The sequence below is a fragment of the Culex quinquefasciatus genome, chromosome 2, assembly GCF_015732765.1.
Source record: "Culex quinquefasciatus strain JHB chromosome 2, VPISU_Cqui_1.0_pri_paternal, whole genome shotgun sequence".
In the NCBI taxonomy this organism is placed as follows: Eukaryota; Metazoa; Arthropoda; class Insecta; order Diptera; family Culicidae; genus Culex; species Culex quinquefasciatus.
In genome coordinates this window covers 170,664,976-170,684,692 of record NC_051862.1, presented here as the reverse complement: position 1 = coordinate 170,684,692, position 19,717 = coordinate 170,664,976, and the positions used below count along the sequence as shown (strand labels likewise).

The window sequence follows — 19,717 nt, the reverse complement described above, 5'->3', positions numbered from 1 at the left end:
TCTTATGGTTCGGCAAATGTCCCCCATCGGAACATCCGCGGGGCCTTCGGCCACTTCGCATAGTGGCCACTACTGCCGATTTGTCAAATTTCATGTCCAGTATCAAAAACCATAAAGTTTGATACCCATATTGCCCTAACTCTTATGGTTCGGCAAATGTCCCCCATCGGAACATCCGCGGGGCCTCCGGCTACTCCGGATAGTTGCCACTACTGCCGAAATGTCAAATTTCATGTCCAGTATCAAAAACCATAAAGTTTGATACCCATATTGCCCCAACTCTTATGGTTCGGCAAATGTCCCCCTTCGGAACATCCGCGGGGCCTTCGGCCACTTCGCATAGTGGCCACTACTGCCGATTTGTCAAATTTCATGTCCAGTATCAAAACCATAAAGTTTGATACCCATATTGCCCTAACTCTTATGGTTCGGCAAATGTCCCCATCGGAACATCCGCGGGGCCTTCGGCCACTTCGCATAGTGGCCACTACTGCCGATTTGTCAAATTTCATGTCCAGTATCAAAACCATAAAGTTTGATACCCATATTGCCCCAACTTTTATGGTTCGGCAAATGTCCCCCTTCGGAACATCCGCGGGGCCTTCGGCCACTTCGCATAGTGGCCACTACTGCCGAAATGTCAAATTTCATGTCCAGTATCAAAAACAAAACCATAAAGTTTGATACCCATATTGCCCTAACTCTTATGGTTCGGCAAATGTCCCCCATCGGAACATCCGCGGGGCCTCCGGCCACTCCGGATAGTTGCCACTACTGCCGAAATGTCAAATTTCATGTCCAGTATCAAAAACCATAAAGTTTGATACCCATATTGCCCTAACTCTTATGGTTCGGCAAATGTCCCCCATCGGAACATCCGCGGGGCCTTCGGCCACTTCGCATAGTGGCCACTACTGCCGATTTGTCAAATTTCATGTCCAGTATCAAAAACCATAAAGTTTGATACCCATATTGCCCCAACTTTTATGGTTCGGCAAATGTCCCCCTTCGGAACATCCGCGGGGCCTTCGGCCACTTCGCATAGTGGCCACTACTGCCGAAATGTCAAATTTCATGTCCAGTATCAAAAACAAAACCATAAAGTTTGATACCCATATTGCCCTAACTCTTATGGTTCGGCAAATGTCCCCCATCGGAACATCCGCGGGGCCTCCGGCCACTCCGGATAGTTGCCACTACTGCCGAAATGTCAAATTTCATGTCCAGTATCAAAAACCATAAAGTTTGATACCCATATTGCCCCAACTTTTATGGTTCGGCAAATGTCCCCCTTCGGAACATCCGCGGGGCCTTCGGCCACTTCGCATAGTGGCCACTACTGCCGAAATGTCAAATTTCATGTCCAGTATCAAAAACAAAACCATAAAGTTTGATACCCATATTGCCCTAACTCTTATGGTTCGGCAAATGTCCCCCATCGGAACATCCGCGGGGCCTCCGGCCACTCCGGATAGTTGCCACTACTGCCGAAATGTCAAATTTCATGTCCAGTATCAAAAACCATAAAGTTTGATACCCATATTGCCCCAACTCTTATGGTTCGGCAAATGTCCCCCTTCGGAACATCCGCGGGGCCTTCGGCCACTTCGCATAGTGGCCACTACTGCCGATTTGTCAAATTTCATGTCCAGTATCAAAAACCATAAAGTTTGATACCCATATTGCCCTAACTCTTATGGTTCGGCAAATGTCCCCCATCGGAACATCCGCGGGGCCTTCGGCCACTTCGCATAGTGGCCACTACTGCCGATTTGTCAAATTTCATGTCCAGTATCAAAAACCATAAAGTTTGATACCCATATTGCCCCAACTTTTATGGTTCGGCAAATGTCCCCCTTCGGAACATCCGCGGGGCCTTCGGCCACTTCGCATAGTGGCCACTACTGCCGAAATGTCAAATTTCATGTCCAGTATCAAAAACAAAACCATAAAGTTTGATACCCATATTGCCCTAACTCTTATGGTTCGGCAAATGTCCCCATCGGAACATCCGCGGGGCCTCCGGCCACTCCGGATAGTTGCCACTACTGCCGAAATGTCAAATTTCATGTCCAGTATCAAAAACCATCTAAAGTTTGATACCCATATTGCCCCAACTTTTATGGTTCGGCAAATGTCCCCCTTCGGAACATCCGCGGGCCTTCGGCCACTTCGCATAGTGGCCACTACTGCCGAAATGTCAAATTTCATGTCCAGTATCAAAACCATAAAGTTTGATACCCATATTGCCCCAACTTTTATGGTTCGGCAAATGTCCCCCTTCGGAACATCCGCGGGGCCTTCGGCCACTTCGCATAGTGGCCACTACTGCCGAAATGTCAAATTTCATGTCCAGTATCAAAAACAAAACCATAAAGTTTGATACCCATATTGCCCTAACTCTTATGGTTCGGCAAATGTCCCCCATCGGAACATCCGCGGGGCCTCCGGCCACTCCGGATAGTTGCCACTACTGCCGAAATGTCAAATTTCATGTCCAGTATCAAAAACCATAAAGTTTGATACCCATATTGCCCTAACTCTTATGGTTCGGCAAATGTCCCCCATCGGAACATCCGCGGGGCCTTCGGCCACTTCGCATAGTGGCCACTACTGCCGATTTGTCAAATTTCATGTCCAGTATCAAAAACCATAAAGTTTGATACCCATATTGCCCCAACTTTTATGGTTCGGCAAATGTCCCCCTTCGGAACATCCGCGGGGCCTTCGGCCACTTCGCATAGTGGCCACTACTGCCGATTTGTCAAATTTCATGTCCAGTATCAAAAACCATAAAGTTTGATACCCATATTGCCCTAACTCTTATGGTTCGGCAAATGTCCCCCATCGGAACATCCGCGGGGCCTTCGGCCACTTCGCATAGTGGCCACTACTGCCGATTTGTCAAATTTCATGTCCAGTATCAAAAACCATAAAGTTTGATACCCATATTGCCCCAACTTTTATGGTTCGGCAAATGTCCCCCTTCGGAACATCCGCGGGGCCTTCGGCCACTTCGCATAGTGGCCACTACTGCCGATTTGTCAAATTTCATGTCCAGTATCAAAAACCATAAAGTTTGATACCCATATTGCCCTAACTCTTATGGTTCGGCAAATGTCCCCCATCGGAACATCCGCGGGGCCTTCGGCCACTTCGCATAGTGGCCACTACTGCCGATTTGTCAAATTTCATGTCCAGTATCAAAAACCATAAAGTTTGATACCCATATTGCCCCAACTTTTATGGTTCGGCAAATGTCCCCCTTCGGAACATCCGCGGGGCCTTCGGCCACTTCGCATAGTGGCCACTACTGCCGATTTGTCAAATTTCATGTCCAGTATCAAAAACCATAAAGTTTGATACCCATATTGCCCCAACTTTTATGGTTCGGCAAATGTCCCCCTTCGGAACATCCGCGGGGCCTTCGGCCACTTCGCATAGTGGCCACTACTGCCGAAATGTCAAATATCATGTCCAGTATCAAAAACCATAAAGTTTGATACCCATATTGCCCCAACTTTTATGGTTCGGCAAATGTCCCCCTTCGGAACATCCGCGGGGCCTTCGGCCACTTCACATAGTGGCCACTACTGCCGATATGTCAAATTTCATGTCCAGTATCAAAAACCATAAAGTTTGGTACCCATATTGCCCCAACTTTTATGGTTCGGCAAATGTCCCCCTTCGGAACATCCGCGGGGCCTTCGGCCACTTCGCATAGTGGCCACTACTGCCGATATGTCAAATTTCATGTCCAGTATCAAAAACCATAAAGTTTGATACCCATATTGCCCCAACTCTTATGGTTCGGCAAATGTCCCCCATCGGAACATCCGCGGGGCCTCCGGCTACTCCGGATTGTGGCCACTACTGCCGAAATGTCAAATTTCATGTCCAGCATCAAAAACCATAAAGTTTGATACCCATATTGCCCTAACTCGTATGGTTCGGCAAATGTCCCCCATCGGAACATCCGCGGGGCCTCCGGCCACACCGGATAGTTGCCACTACTGCCGAAATGTCAAATTTCATGTCCAGTATCAAAACCATAAAGTTTGATACCCATATTGCCCCAACTCTTATGGTTCGGCAAATGTCCCCCATCGGAACATCCGCGGGGCCTCCGGCTACTCCGGATTGTGGCCACTACTGCCGAAATGTCAAATTTCATGTCCAGCATCAAAAACCATAAAGTTTGATACCCATATTGCCCTAACTCTTATGGTTCGGCAAATGTCCCCCATCGGAACATCCGCGGGGCCTCCGGCCACACCGGATAGTTGCCACTACTGCCGAAATGTCAAATTTCATGTCCAGTATCAAAAACCATAAAGTTTGATACCCATATTGCCCCAACTCTTATGGTTCGGAAAATTTTCCCTCATCGGAACACCCCCGGGGACTCGGGCCCCTCCGAATTGTGGCCACTAGGTGTGAGCAAACTCGTGTAGGGCGACAGGTAGCTGCACTGCAGAAACCAGATGCACACAAATGAAGCGCTCCAGCCCGCGTTTGTGTGTATGCGTAATTCGGTGCTCTTTCAAGCACCAAACTTGCCTCTCGATTTCCCTTCCGCACACACAAACACTCACTACCGTACCCAACCAGATTTTTGAAGAATACTCTTTCGTGTGAATTGGCTCCAGGGTAACCAGGTCAAAATATGAAAAATCTGGCAAAGTATCGAATAAAAATCTGGGAAAATCTGGCAGATGAAAATATAACAATTCTGCATGGTGAAGGGGAGGAAAGATATGTATGAATTCAATCATTTGTAAAATTCAGATAGTTTAACTGATGTTATGACCTAAAAATGTCGAATTTATATTTTCTTTAAGAAATACACAAGCTATTTTTGTTTATTTTCAATTCAATTCGTTCATTCTAATCAAAAAATTGTTCAAAATTCTCAGAAAAGTAAAAAATCTGGCAAAATCTGTCAATATCTGGCACAGAGAAGGATGAATCTTTATTCTGGCTGACACTTGAAAAATCTGGCATTCCCAGATTTATCTGGCAACCTGGCAACCCTGATTGGCTCTGAAAAGGGCCATTTTAACGTCCTATGACGTTGATAAAACCATGCGATGATGACACTCCAAGTTTGCTCCAAGTTGCCGGCAATTTTCCCTCCAGCGCCTGCTCTGCCTCTCTTTCCAGAACAATTCTCTCCTTCCTCCCGGCGGCTCTGCTGTGCTGCTGCTGCTTCTCGATCCTCCTCGTGCAAAGCTTCGGACTTGTTTGAGCTTCGACCGGTGGCGCGGCGCTCTTTTATAACCTCGCTTGGCTGTGACGGCTCGACACTTTCGAAGCAGTGGCAGAGAGCAAAATTTGCTAAGTGCTAGATACTTGAATCTGATTAATGTGTTCGGGAAAGGTTGCGCTCAACCAATCAGCGACCGGGATTACTCCGGTCTGATTTTTTATTTTCGTCTTAACTTTTAAGTACTTTAACAAAGTTTTATCAACTTTACGAGGTAGTCTACTTGTACTTTAAGACTTCCTCTTTCGTTTGGTGGGTAAAACATAAAGATTGTTTGATAGGGGGGAAGATATAAGCATTTGAAAGACGACACAAATCGTTACACTTTCGCTTCGCGAAATTTTGGATTGACACCCGTAGACAGTGCCCTTAGGACAAAGTTCTTTGTCAAAAAAAAAATATTTATGTTAAATGGTTTCTTTGGAATTAAAAAATGCATTAACAAAATACGGTCTAAAGATCTATTATTTTGTTTTTTTTATTATTTCTCATTTTAAAAAGAATGATTTATCCATAAAATTTAAATGTTTTGTAAAAAAAATAATACAAGCTTTTTAAAAATCCAAAAGCTTAAACAAAGAGCCCAATTTCGCAATTTTGAATTCAGTCAAAATAAAGCACTCTCTGGGTAAAACCAAACCAAACTTGAATCCCATAAATAATGCAAAAGTACACGCACAAAAAAAAACTATCAGTAGTGAACGACTGAGCCCACAAACTCACAAAGACACTCTCACAGAGAAGAAGAAGAAAAAAAATACGCAAAAGTGCTTGTCCCCAAAAGCTTTATCCGCTTCGGGTTGGCTGGATTTACTTTATTCATTTATTTCCCTCCCCGTGCGGAACCGGCCCCGCGGAATGACGTCGAAATCTGTTTTAAAGCAGTAGGGTTGTTGTCCTTTTGCTGGCTTAGTGTTTATTCATTTATTTTAGCAAAACTATTTTGGAAATATTAGAAAATTATGCTTAAATTTTATACTTATGCTTTAATAAAAAAATATTTTTTGTCCAATATTTTTCCATTTACCCTATAAAAAGTGCGATTTGCCCTCAAAATGAGCCATCCAACACCAAAGTCTTCTGAAATAAAAAAAAAACACACAGTCAACAGTCGGCAGTCGGTGGCCATCGATTGGGTCTGGTCTGGGCCCCGGCGCTTGGCGCTCAACACTCGGCATTCAATGTAAATTTTTGTCAAGGCGTTTCTCCCTCCGTGTGCTTGTGTGTGAATGCTTCGAAAGAGAAATTGTTTGCTCGGTGATACCAAACTAAACCAACCGAGAGCGCCACACATTGTCCTAGTTTGGGCCGTGGGACGTCAATGGCTGACGAGAGAGAGAGAGAGGGTGTGAGAATGATTAATTTGGGTGGGGGTTTAATTGACGATAGTTCTCAGAGATATCTTTATGTTTAGTGGGTTTAGTTATTATTATTTTCATTGATTTTGCAATCTGTGTGTAAAGTGCCAGGTGTAAAACCATTAAAAACAAGTTATTTTCTGTCAACTCTCCCGAAATCAGACAAAGTCATTTTTATCCCGATCACGAATCCTCAGTTCAATTTTGATATGGTTGAGAAATTTCAGTAATTTTTAATAAAAAAGACGATTTTTCCAAATTCAGTCGTCCGATTTTACAATTAGGTTTCTTTGACACCGAATTTTCAAATCAAATTTTTAAATAACAGAAAATCAAGTATTTTAATTAAAGTAACAAAAATAAAAAACGCCTTTCAATAATGACATAACAAGTCTATTTTTAATTTTATGAAAAACAGTAATCAAATGTGACTTTTATGGTTTGGTAGAAGTGAAAAAAAATGATTTCTAGATTTTTTTTTTTTGCATAGGTCCTAAAAAGATATTAAATTTAATAGCTTATAGGACCTCTAAAAAAACTCTTGATTTTTGCTTGTTAAAAACCTTCAACTTCATTCATTGTGTGATGTAGGATTTGAAGGATTTGTTTATAGATGGTTCCCACACATTGTAAGGAAGTTTTTACTTTAAAATATACATTTTAAAAATGGGATGGCACTGTTTTTATATAATATCGTACATTTTGAAAATACTCAAATTATCATAGTTTTCAATATGAGTATCAAACGAATCAAAATTTGGTATGCATTTTAACATTATAAGTGCTTTTTCAAGCAGGTACTTAAAATATCACAAAATACCGTATTATTATTCAAAAGCAATAATTTTTTTTATGAAAAAAACGTTTTCTTGTGAAAATTTTAGTTGAAAAAAAATTGATAAGGTGAAAATGCAAAATGCATGCATATCGTCATCAGGGGTGACATTGGGTCTGAGAGTTGAGATTGGGCCATACAAATTTCAGCTTTTTTGTATCACCCATTCTCACCCTCCAGACTCAAAGTCTCCTGATAACGGTACTGCAAATTATGAAAATTTTAGTATTTTTGAAAAAAAAATCTATATTTTGTTAATATTTGAGTATTTCATAAATAAAAAAAATAAAGCATAAATTAATGCAAATTTTGCGAATTATGGAAACTTGAGTTAATTGGAAAAATACGGTTTTGTTGAAAAAATGAGTTTTTTTTTCAAAAGAATCTATTTTTGTTCAAAAATAGTTTTTCTTGTGAAAATTTTGGTACACATTTGAAAAAAAAAATCTAATAAGGTGAAAATGCATACAAAGTTTTCATTCGTTTGTTAACTATACTACATATTTTAAAAACTTAAGATTTTCGGAAAAATACGTTTTTTTTGTAGGTATTTGACTAATTTACAATAAAAACTCTTATAAAGTGCATAATGCAAATTATGAAAATGTGAGTCTTTTCGAAAAAATACAGTATTTTGTGGAAATTTTAGTAAAGCTATGCAAAAAAATAAAAGTGCAAAAATAAATACAAAATTTCACTTCGTTCACATTCCATATTATAAATTATAAAAATTTGAGTATTTTCGAAAAATGTATTTTTAATGATTTTTTTTTGTGAAAATTTAGGTACATATTTGAAAAAAATCTAATTAAACGAAAATGCACACCAAATTTGCATTTGTTTGTTAGCTATACTGTAAATTTTGAAAATATAAATATTTTTGAAAAATCCGTATTTTGTGAATAATTGAGTTTTTACAAATAACTCTTATAATGTGAAATTTTTTGCATTTTTGAAAAAAATAGCGAAAATAGATACCAAATTTTATTTCGTCTGATACCGTAAACTGGGGTGACTTTGATAGCCCGGGGTGACATTGATAGAAATTTGATTTGGCCACTAATTTTGATACATCCAATGTAACAGTCGAGCAATTCTCTGAGATTTCGGTCATTCGATTTTTTTTGTATTTTTTAATCTGGCTGAAACTTTTTTGGTGCCTTCAGTATGCCCAAAGAAGCCATTTTGCATCATTAGTTTGTCCATGTAATTTTCCATACAAACTGAGTCTGCGATCAGCAGAGAAGCGAGTCAGACGTGCGTCCCTCCAACACCAAACAAGTGCTTAAAAAGTGCAAAAATGCCTCACGGCAAGAAAAAGAGGCGGTCCTCACCAGCAGGATCGGCAGATTTGAAGAAGCTAAAGAATGCCGAAGTGCTACCTGCAAAGCCAGGCAGTTTGAGCAAGGACGCTCAAAATTCGTCTGGAAACCAGTTCGCTACCCTCCCTGTGGACGTGAGCGAGAAGGAAGAATTTGAACGACGGGAAAAGTTGCCACCCATTTTTGTGAAAACATCGTCATCGGATTCGGTGCGAAAGTGGCTGACCGGGTATATCAAATCTGGTGCTTTACGAGCTTCCATTCGCTTGTGTGCTGATGGACTCAAAATTCTGCTACCTACCAGAAAGGATTACAACTACGTTCGGGATTTCCTGAACAACACCAAGATTGAATACTACAGCCATGACGATCCAGGTAAACGCCCCATGAAACAGGTCCTCCGAGGCCTGTACGACATGGATGTGAGTGTGCTGAAAGAAGAGCTCAAAACTCTTAAGTTGAACGTGATCGAAGTCTTCAAGATGACGAGACACAACAAGGACATCAAGTATCGTGATCAACTGTACCTGGTTCATCTCGAGAAAGGATCGACATCGCCTTCTGAGCTGAAAGCAGTTCGGGCAATTTTCAACATCATCGTGACTTGGGAACGTTATCGTCCAGTGCACCGTGACGTGACGCAATGTTCGAACTGCTTGCAGTTTGGACATGGTGGAAGGAACTGTTTCATCAAAAGTCGTTGTGCAACCTGCGGAGGTGAGCACAAAACTCAAGCTTGCAACACAATCAACGAGAACATCGAAGCTAAATGCTTCAATTGCGGCGGCGACCATTCTATCAAGAATCGAAGCTGCCCAAAACGAGCTGAGTTTGTAAAAATTCGGCAGCAAGCGACGACGAGGCACCAACCAAATCGTCGTAAAACACCACCAACTTTCACGGACGTGGATTTTCCTGCTTTGGCGTCACCTGGGGCGGGATCTGTTCGAGTGGTTCCAAATCTGCAGCCATTGCCGTTGAATCAGCGGCAAAAAGTTGCAGAGAACACAACACCTCCTGGCTTCAGTCAGCAACCGAGGGAAAACCAACCAGCATCAACGGATGAAGGCAGTAGTGACCTGTTTTCACCACAAGAACTTTTGAACATTTTCATCGAGATGACAACAACACTGCGTGGTTGCAAAACTCGTGCGGAACAAGTAAGAACGCTTGGAGGATTTATCTTAAAATACAGTTCGTAGTTTACTCGTTCTAATGATTTTGAATATTTCAATGGATTTACTTTTTTAGTTTTAAGTTAGGATTAGTTGTTAAAGTGATTTTTTTTCTTTTTTACCCAAATGTATTCGATTCAATGCAAAAATGTAAAACAATTTGAAGTAAATAAATGAATGTGAACAGTTAATAAGAAAACGAAAAATATAACAAAGATGAAGAGCATATAGCCATACCACTTAGAATGTAAATGAAATGTAATTATTATAAGAAAGTTCAATAAAGACATATTTAATTTCAAAAAAAAAAAAATTTCCATACAAACTTGGCAGCTGTCCATACAAAAATGATATGTGAAAATTCAAAAATCTGTATCTTTTGAAGGAATTTTTTGATCGATTTGGTGTCTTCGGCAAAGTTGTAGGTATGGATATGGACTACACTGAAAAAAAATGATACACGGTAAAAAAAATTTGGTGATTTTTAATTTAACTTTTTGACACTAAAACTTGATTTGCAAAAAAACACTAATTTTATTTTTTTTTATTTTTTGATATGTTTTAGAGGACATAAAATGCCAACTTTTCAGAAATTTCCAGAATGGGCAAAAAATCTTTGACCAAGTTATGATTTTTTGAATCAAAACAGATTTTTTCAAAAAATCGAAATATTGGTCGCAAAAATTTTTCAACTTCATTTTTCGATGTAAAATCGAATTTGCAATCAAAAAGTACTTTAGTGAAATTTTGAGCCCGCCGTGGGATTCGAACCGGCGACCTCTGGATTGTGATTTCAGTGCGCGGTCCGATTGATCCACACGGGCGGGACAATTATAAGGTAACTTTTTTGAAAATAGTCGCAGTTTTTAATTTTTTAGAAATAGTGCCCATGTTTGCCCACTACTGAAACAAATATTTTTGAAAAGCTGAGAAAATTCTCTATATTTTGCTTTTTCAGACTTTGTTGATACGACCTTTAGTTGCTGAGATGTTGCCATGCAAAGGTTAAAAAACAGGAAAATTGATGTTTTCAAAGTCTCACCCAAACAACCCACCATTGTCTAATGTCAATATCTCAGCAACTATAGGTCCGATTTACAATGTTAAAACATAAAACATTCGTGAAATTTTCCGATCTTTTCGAAAAAAATATTTTCAAAAATTAAAAAACAAAACTAACATTTCAAACGGGCCAAACATTCAATATTACGGCCTTTTGAAATGTCAGTCTTGATTTTAAATTTTTGAAAATATTTTTTCCGAAAAGATCGGAAAATTTCACGAATGTTTCATGTTTTAACATTGTAAATCGGACCTATAGTTGCTGAGATATCGACATTAGAAAATGGTGGGTTGTTTGGGTGAGACTTTGAAAACATCAATTTTCCTGTTTTTTAACCTTTGCATGGCAACATCTCAGCAACTAAAGGTCGTATCAACAAAGTCCGAATAAGCAAAATATAGAGAATTTTCTCAGCTTTTCAAAAATATTTGTTTCAATAGTGGACAAACATGGGCACTATTTCTAATAAATGAAAAACTGCGACTATTTTCAAAAAAGTTACCTAAAACTGGTAATAACTTGAAAACGGTGCACTTTATCAAAATGTCACTAAAGTACTTTTTGATTGCAAATTCGATTTTACATCGAAAAATGAAGTTGAAAAATTTTTGCGACCAATATTTCGATTTTTTGAAAAAATCTGTATTGATTCAAAAAATCATAACTTGGTCAAAGATTTTTTGCCCATTCTGGAAATTTCTGAAAAGTTGGCATTTTATGTCCTCTAAAACATATCAAAAATTAAAAAAAATAAAAATAGTGTTTTTTTTGCAAATCAAGTTTTAGTGACAAAAAGTTAAATTAAAAATCACCAATTTTTTTTTACCGTGTATCATTTTTTTCAGTGTAGCAGTGTATTTTTGAATTTTCACATATCATTTTTGTATGGACAGCTGCCAAATTTGTATGGAAAATTATATGGACAAACTAATGATGCAAAATGGCTTCTTTGGGCATACCGAAGGCACCAAAAAAGTTTCAGCCGAATGAATGCTTACATACTCAAAATCCTCAAAAATGTTTAGATATTAATTTGACGGGCATTTGAAAAACCTATCAAAGTCACCCCGGGCTATCAAAGTCACCCCAGTTTACGGTACTTATATTGCAAATTATAATAAAAGAATTGAAAACACGGTATTTGGTGAATATTTGAGTGTTTTACAAAAAAAATAAATACATTATTAAAGCCAAAATACATATACAATTTCGCTTCGTTTGATACCAATTCATGAAATCCCGCCCGTGTGGATCAATCGGACCGCGCACTGAAATCACAATCCAGAGGTCGCCGGTTCGAATCCCGCGGCGGGCGCTCTAAAATTCTTTGTGTAAATATGGGTATTCGGCGCCGTCGCTCCGTGCCATACTTTCATACACTTAGGAGCCCAGGGCGGCGAAGTCCTTGTAGATTAAAAGGAAGACACTAGTGGTTGGTACTAGCAATGGTGGCCGACAGCTATAAAGTCAACTTCGTCGTCATGAAATCAAATCATGAAAAAAAGACTTTTTTTTTCGAAAAATACTTTTTTTGTAAACAAAATTTGATATTTTATAAAAAAAAAAATTTGGAGCGCAGATTGGTAAAAATATCGATAATTGCAAATTTTTGGTAGTTCATAATTGTAATAATGAATACAACATTGTGTGATACTCATTGCATAATATTTGCATGAAAATGTAAGTTTAGTTACGACATCTTTTTTTCTGTGTGATTTTATGTGTTTATGGATCCGGGAAAAAATCAGGTTTCTTTTTTTGAATTAGCAAATCTTTTATCGAATTTCTCAAATATTCTATCGCATTAACTTAAACATTCAAAGTACAATCAAAATTTTAAAACTTTTGTTCACATTTCTTTCAATTGTTTGTAAAACTCTTCAGTTTGAAAAATAATCATTAATTTTCCTGTTGCAATTAGATAACCTTAAGCTTCAAGAGATTTCAAGTTATGTTATTAACTAAAAAGTGAAAACAATATTCAAGGTAAACCTAAAAAAATAAATCCTAAATTAAATGCAAATAGCGCTGCTTAGCTTATCCACTCGAGCAAACAACCAGAGTCAAATCTCAGTCCCGGTTGTCAAGTCAAAATCATCGCACTCGGTGTTGGCTGTATGCGGGCATAAATTAATGCAAACATAGTTCCCAATGCGGCCAATCTGCTGGACACTTTGCGGTGTGCAGTTCAACTGCATTCATATCACAAACACAAGCGTACAGGACAGATTGCAGCTCTTGTTTTATTCACGTTAGTTCGAGAAAAAGTTTCAATTTATTTCTTGAAATTTTGATTTCAGTTCAAATTCTCGCTCGTATTTAATTCAAAATTAATATTTTTATAGTCACAATCTTTTACTCCGCACTGTTGGTAACACGTGCTCGTAATTTCTTCCCCTCAAACAGATGCACTTTTTGACGTTCACCCACACACAAACGCTTAGAGGCAAACTTCAAGCACTGCATCTGTGGGTGATGTGCGTTTGAAGCTACTTTACTACTGCAACATGAATATCACGGAGCTGGAAATCACAGACATACAGAGTAAATAATCTGTGGCGCGTTTCAAATTTCTGTGGTGAGTTTGCGATGTTATTCAAATTGACCGTTAAATTGCTGTTTGTCAAATTTTTAAAGAATCTCAGTCTGGTAATCTGTGAAGGGGCATGTTTGCCGTTCTATACACTAGCACAAACAGACGAGATGCTTGACGTTAAATTGTTGCAGCAAATATGCACACTACAGATGTGTGTTGGTTGTTGCATGGCGACAGACACTGCACTCGGCAACCGCAAACGCTGTTTGGAGAGACAACATACGGCAGTCGGTGCGATGCGATAGTGATACCAGAGCTGGAGAGAGCTATCCAAAAGGTGAGCTGGTGCACACACTACTGGCAGTGACAGGAAGATAAGGGTTACTAGTGAGGGAGGCAGAATGTTTTCCCTTGATTAGGTGTGTTACGGTTCATTTGCACGCTCAAACATGATCAATCGTGGGCGATATGATTGATTAGCTGTTAGGCTAATGGGACAAAGCTGACAGGAGGTTGGAAGCATTGATATAAAATATTCATGGTTCAACAAAAGGAAATTAGTGACATTTAAAATTTAAGAGACTGAATGATGCATTTAACAAAGATTTTTAGACATTTTTGAAGCTGCCTACTAATTATACAAAATCCGGATAAGTTGACTCGGCCCCTCTTCGATTTGGGTGAAACTTTGTCCTAAGAACTAAATTTTGCCACTGATCACGAATCGGAACTCCATTTTTCGATATCTCGTGACGGTGGGGTGGTACGACCTCTTTGAAATTTCAATACTCGAAAAAAGACGTGTTTCTCAATGATTTGCAGCCGGTTAAAGAAATATGGTGCCAAAGAGACCGAACTGAACTTGCCGAACTTCAAATTCCGTTTAAAAAATATGTTTTCTTAAAAAATACGAATGAATGCTTCAAAATCACTGCCATTTTTTGTCACTCACCAGTACAAAAATATTGGAATATGTTATTTTATGAGAAATTTTATTTTCGATTATGCAATAACTTTGATCTACATAAACTTCAATTAATTTTGACTGCCTACTAGAAGTAAAACCATAAAAAATTTATTCAATTCTAATGTTATTCTTGCAAAAATTTTCATGTTTTTACAATTATTTAATAAAAATGAATAGATTTTTCACTGGGTAATATATCATGGCGTTGCCTTTTGTTGTTAATCAGTTTCGCTAAACAACATGTTGAAAATAATTTTTAGGAGAGTTTTAGGAGAGAACTATGGTAAAACGGGCCTTTTACATACAGAACCAGTATTTTTTAATCTTTGTCTTTTTTTTAAGGTTTTTGTGACACTCTTATTTGAAATTAAAAAAAATGCTATAATCGATTATATATAAAAATTACAAAGTTTCGTTGAAGAAGTACAATCAAGAAAAAAAATTTCTTTAATTACTCAAAAATTACTCTAAATGACCTTAATTACGATGACTTACTAAGTAATTAATGAATTATCTAATTACCAGCTTAAAATCAAAGTAATTATTAATGACTTGCCAGACAGAGGCCTTGGTTTCCACTTTGGATTTGTGACAAAGTTCAGTAAATATTTAATAATTTATTGAAAATTGTGACATTCACTATTTGTACTCCAGTTGAAATTCATTATCAATTGAATTAGAATTGAAAGGAAAATAACCATTAAAATAAAAAAAAATAAAACATATGATAAGAAATGAAAACAAGTAGAACTTTTTAGTCCATGTATCAAAAAGTATTACTTTTCGATGCAATTATTTTTAGTAGAGAAAATTAGGCCGTTTTGTAATTCAAGAGTGACATTGAAAGTAAGTAGTTCTAGGACGGAATTGCAAAAAAAAACTTATTTCACAAAATCATTTACGGAATTATCAAGTGATCACAAAATGAGAAGAAGTTTTGTAAAAAAAAAATCAAAAAATCAAATTATTCGCTCTACAGCATTGCCTTGGCGTTCTCGATTGCGTTTTGTCAAAATTGTCCCAATAAATAAGAGTACAAACAATATTTTTGCTCAAAATATACATTTTTGGTATTTTTTCAAAACACAGAAATAATTTTTGTTGCTAAAAGGAGTACAATCGATTGTAATCTGGACGTGGAAAACATTTTTTTCGTTTATTTTTGCATTTTCAATCAAATCTAGCACACTTGAGCTTTTTTATAATTTTGAGTTTCGTGAAAAAGCCACAGTATTCAAAATTAGTATTTATCACATAAAAAAAACTGATTCAAGTTGATATTTAGATATTTTTCATATATTTTCATATTAAGCAAACGGAAAAAAAATCCCAAAATCGTGAGTTTTTTTTCATGAATTTGAGAACCACGAATAAATATGTTTCATGCAAATGCATAATTCTCATGAATTTATTCCTTCCTGGTTCTCACATTCATGCACACAATTAACGATTTCGGAAATTGTTTTTTTTTTCAGTGTAGCATTTGGTAGAAGCAGTATCAGTCAACTTTCTCTGTATCGATGTGACAAAGACTAAAATTAAAGGAAGGATCAGGATATAAAATGAAGAATTTCAAGTAAGCTAAAAATTCCATCGAATTTGAGCGCAAATGATTTGTGAGTTGATGCAAAATGATCTAATATTAAATTTTTCTGATGGATTTGGTGTCTTCGGCAAAGTCATATGCCATAAATATGTATGAAAAAATAAGTCGGTTTTTTTTACTAAAAATTAATTTCTTAAAATCAGTACATTTTTATTATTGAAATATTTCAGGAGACAAAAATCCACAATTTCTTTTTGCTAAGATCAAAAAAAAAAAACAATTCAAAATGCAGCATTTTGCAAGCAACATTAACGCATATCAAACATCGACGGGTAGTTCAAGAACATAGAATGCACTTCAGCATTCAGATGTCCGACTTGAGTTCTTCTGGTTACATTTTAACAGAAACAAGATCAAATCTAGAGTTTTTTTTTGGAAAGATCCAATAAGCTATTGTGTTTCATATGTTTATAGGACCTAATCAAAAAGAAGTCTGGAATTGTTTGTTTGAAAAGCCAAAAAACTATGGCTGACTGGGACTTTTTCCAGACCAGAGTTATTTTTTCAGTGTACCTTTCCCCTTCTATCAAACTGTTTAACTGGCCCCAAAAAAAAAGGAGTACTCCGTTATCAGTACAACAGCCCTGACTGCACGAACCTCCCTCCGTTCTATCAAAATAACCATAAAGTCTGTTTTGATAAAGCACTGTTGTGTATCGTCGTTCCGGTGGCACAGTTCTTCGCCAACCAGAATGTGTCAGAATGACATCAATTCAAACAAATGATTCTTTTCACGGCGCGACTTGGCGTCTCCATCTCCAACAACCACCTCCGCACACAAACACCTCCGGTCCATCGGAATTTTCGGCCATGTTTACTCTTCAAATGACCTTTTAGTTGCCAAAAATTACGCCATCACCGTCCAGAACGACTCTCTGCCTTCGGGCCGGATCTGGACACTTATTTTCGCGGGGTTTGCTTCTTGTTCTTCCGAGCTTGCTGTTGTTGTTGTTGGCGGTTGTTTGCTGCTGCTGGCCTAATTAGAGCCCATTTCACCTACATTTCATGTGACGGACTGTCACATCTTACGTAAACAAACGAAGCACAAGGACGAGTATGCTGTCACTACGCACTTGGACACTGCTTTCTTCGCACCGAAACGACTCTTTTACACTAATCACAGCACTTTAGTCGACCAACTTCATCGCGATTAACTAAACACTAGTTCTAAGGCTGCACCTCTCTGCTAAGCGAAACAGAAATAAATGCACAACACTCTCTTTTGTTTACTCCCAGACTAAACAACAACAAAAAAACGCACGAGCTCCGACTGGTTACACGACCCCAACTGACACTGACAGCTGCGCGATTGACAGTTTCGAGACACTATCGAGCGCGCGCGGGGTGAGTTCTCCAATTCGCACTCAGAACCAAATACTAAAGCACGTTGTCGCGAACCGATATCGCACACCTCGTTGTTGGGTGTGGGTGTTTGCGTGTGTTGGTTTGGTCGTGTAAACAAAAGTGTAGAATTTTATTTTGGTTTTTGAGTTCTTGTCGCTGAGTGACGGCGGTGTTGACAGTTATCGTGTATTGAAATACTGAGCATGCGCACTTACGCCAAAGGGAACGGTTTCCGTAGGAGCGGCCCTGGAATTTTAGTGGAGGAGAATTTGGATAAGTTGAGTGCAGAAATGGCAATGAACCATTTGTTTTATCTATGCCATTTTTTCATGCCAAAATTTTCATTAAGAGTAATCATGTCCCTGGTTAGTAGACAATACGTCGAAACAGCCATCGTGACCTCCGACACTTATGATTTTTTCTCTGAGGTAAATCAAATTTACATTATTTTTCAGTAAATATTGAACCCAATTTTATCTAATAGAATCAGTCTGTAACTATTGGTCCGATTTAAAATGTTTAAAATTTAAACTTTTGCTTTTTTTAAAAAAAAAATGTCTTATATATAAAAGGGCATTTTATAAATTTTTAAGACCTTCTCAAAAGAAGGCTTGATTTTAAATAAAATTATAATAATAACAAATAAAAGAAAAAGAAAGGAGAAATTTGAAATTTTTTAATTCACATCCAAATATTCCCACATTTTCTAATGCCAATTTCTCAGCATTAATGGTCTAATTTCCAATGTTGGAATATGATACATTGTGAAATTTTATGATTTTTTTTTTTTTTGACAAAAATGGTTTGAAAATGTTGGAATAAAGACATCAACGTTTTAAAATGGCCAAACATTCAACGTTACAGACACCATTTTAAAATATTTATCTTGATGCTGAACACAAAAATCAAGATATTTTTTTCGAAAAGATCATTAAAAAGAAGCCTTTATGACTTGAAAAAAAAAATGCATGAAAAATTACATCCCAAACAAATAGTACAAAATTTTAGAGCGAGTCCACGAACAGGGCATACCCCTTTGTATGGGACGTCGTTTGGACCTCACCAATCTGCCTGAAATTTTCAGGGGTTGTTTGTACATATAAAACTAGCATCTGGCCAAAATATGAGCACTCTAGGTCAACGGGAAGTGGGGCAAATCGGGACACAAAGTTTAAAGGTTCAAAACGTCAAAAATCTTAAAATGGCTATAACTTAGGCAAAATTCAATTTATTTTCAAAATTCAAAATGCATCTGAAAGGGCTAAAAAAATGCAACAAAATGCAGGGTAGAGCATCCCGATTGGTCAAATCTAAAGGGAGTTATTGGCATTATAGTGAAAAATTAGCATAATTTTCAAACTCAAATAAAAAAGTGTTCCATCCAGATATCAACTCGGTTCGACCTGCAGCTTGTAGGGGACATCTGGGACTACCATCTGAGACTGAGAACGCTTTGGGTAAGGCAGTTTAACATATTAAATAAACACTTTTACTTTTAGTGATTTTTTTGGTTGTAAATTTTTGCTCGGGGGACCCCTTAGATCCCATTTGCTGGTGATAATTTTATCATATTCGTGTTCCTGAGACAATTTCACAATAGAAACATGTATAAATTTTTTTATTTTGATCCATTTTAACCCTTTAAAAAATCAAAGTTTAAAAAATTCAACAGCTGCTTTTTTCTGGTGTCATCTCTTGTCATCTAGTATCCTTGGAAACGAGCTTGATTTTCAATAAATGTGAATCGAAGATTTTGTTTTAACTTTAATTTTTAAAGGGTTAAAATGGATCAAAATAAACATTTTTATGCATGTTTCTATTGTGAAATTGTCTCAGGAACACGAATATGATAAAATTATCACCAGAAAATGGGATCTAAGGGGTCCCCCGAGCAAAAATTTACAACCAAAAACTTCACTAAAAGTAAAAGTGTCTATTTAATATGTTAAACTGCCTTACCCAAAGCGTTCTCAGTCTCAGATGGTAGTCCCAGATGTCCCCTACAAGCTGCAGGTCGAACCGAGTTGATATCTGGATGGAACACTTTTTTATTTGAGTTTGAAAATTATGCTATTTTTTCACTAAAATGCCAATAACTCCCTTTAGATTTAACCAATTGGGATGCTCTATCCTGCATTTTGTTGCATTTTTTAAGCCCTTTCAGATGAATTTTTAATTTTGAAAATAAATTGAATTTTGCCTAAGTTATAGCCATTTTAAGATTTTTGACGTTTTTGAACCTTCA

The 19,717-nt window shown here is 37.6% G+C and overlaps 1 protein-coding gene across 1 annotated transcript in view; it reads right to left on the bottom strand.

Moving 5' to 3' along the window:
- The window catches only part of LOC6041375 (facilitated trehalose transporter Tret1), a 98,153-nt gene extending 80,722 nt beyond the window's left edge, over window positions 1–17,431 (bottom strand). The window contains exon 1 of the mRNA XM_038253687.1: window positions 17,129–17,431. The gene's annotated coding sequence lies outside the window, so the exon portion shown is untranslated. The remainder of the gene's footprint in view (window positions 1–17,128) is intronic.
- Window positions 17,432–19,717: the final 2,286 nt, after the last annotated feature.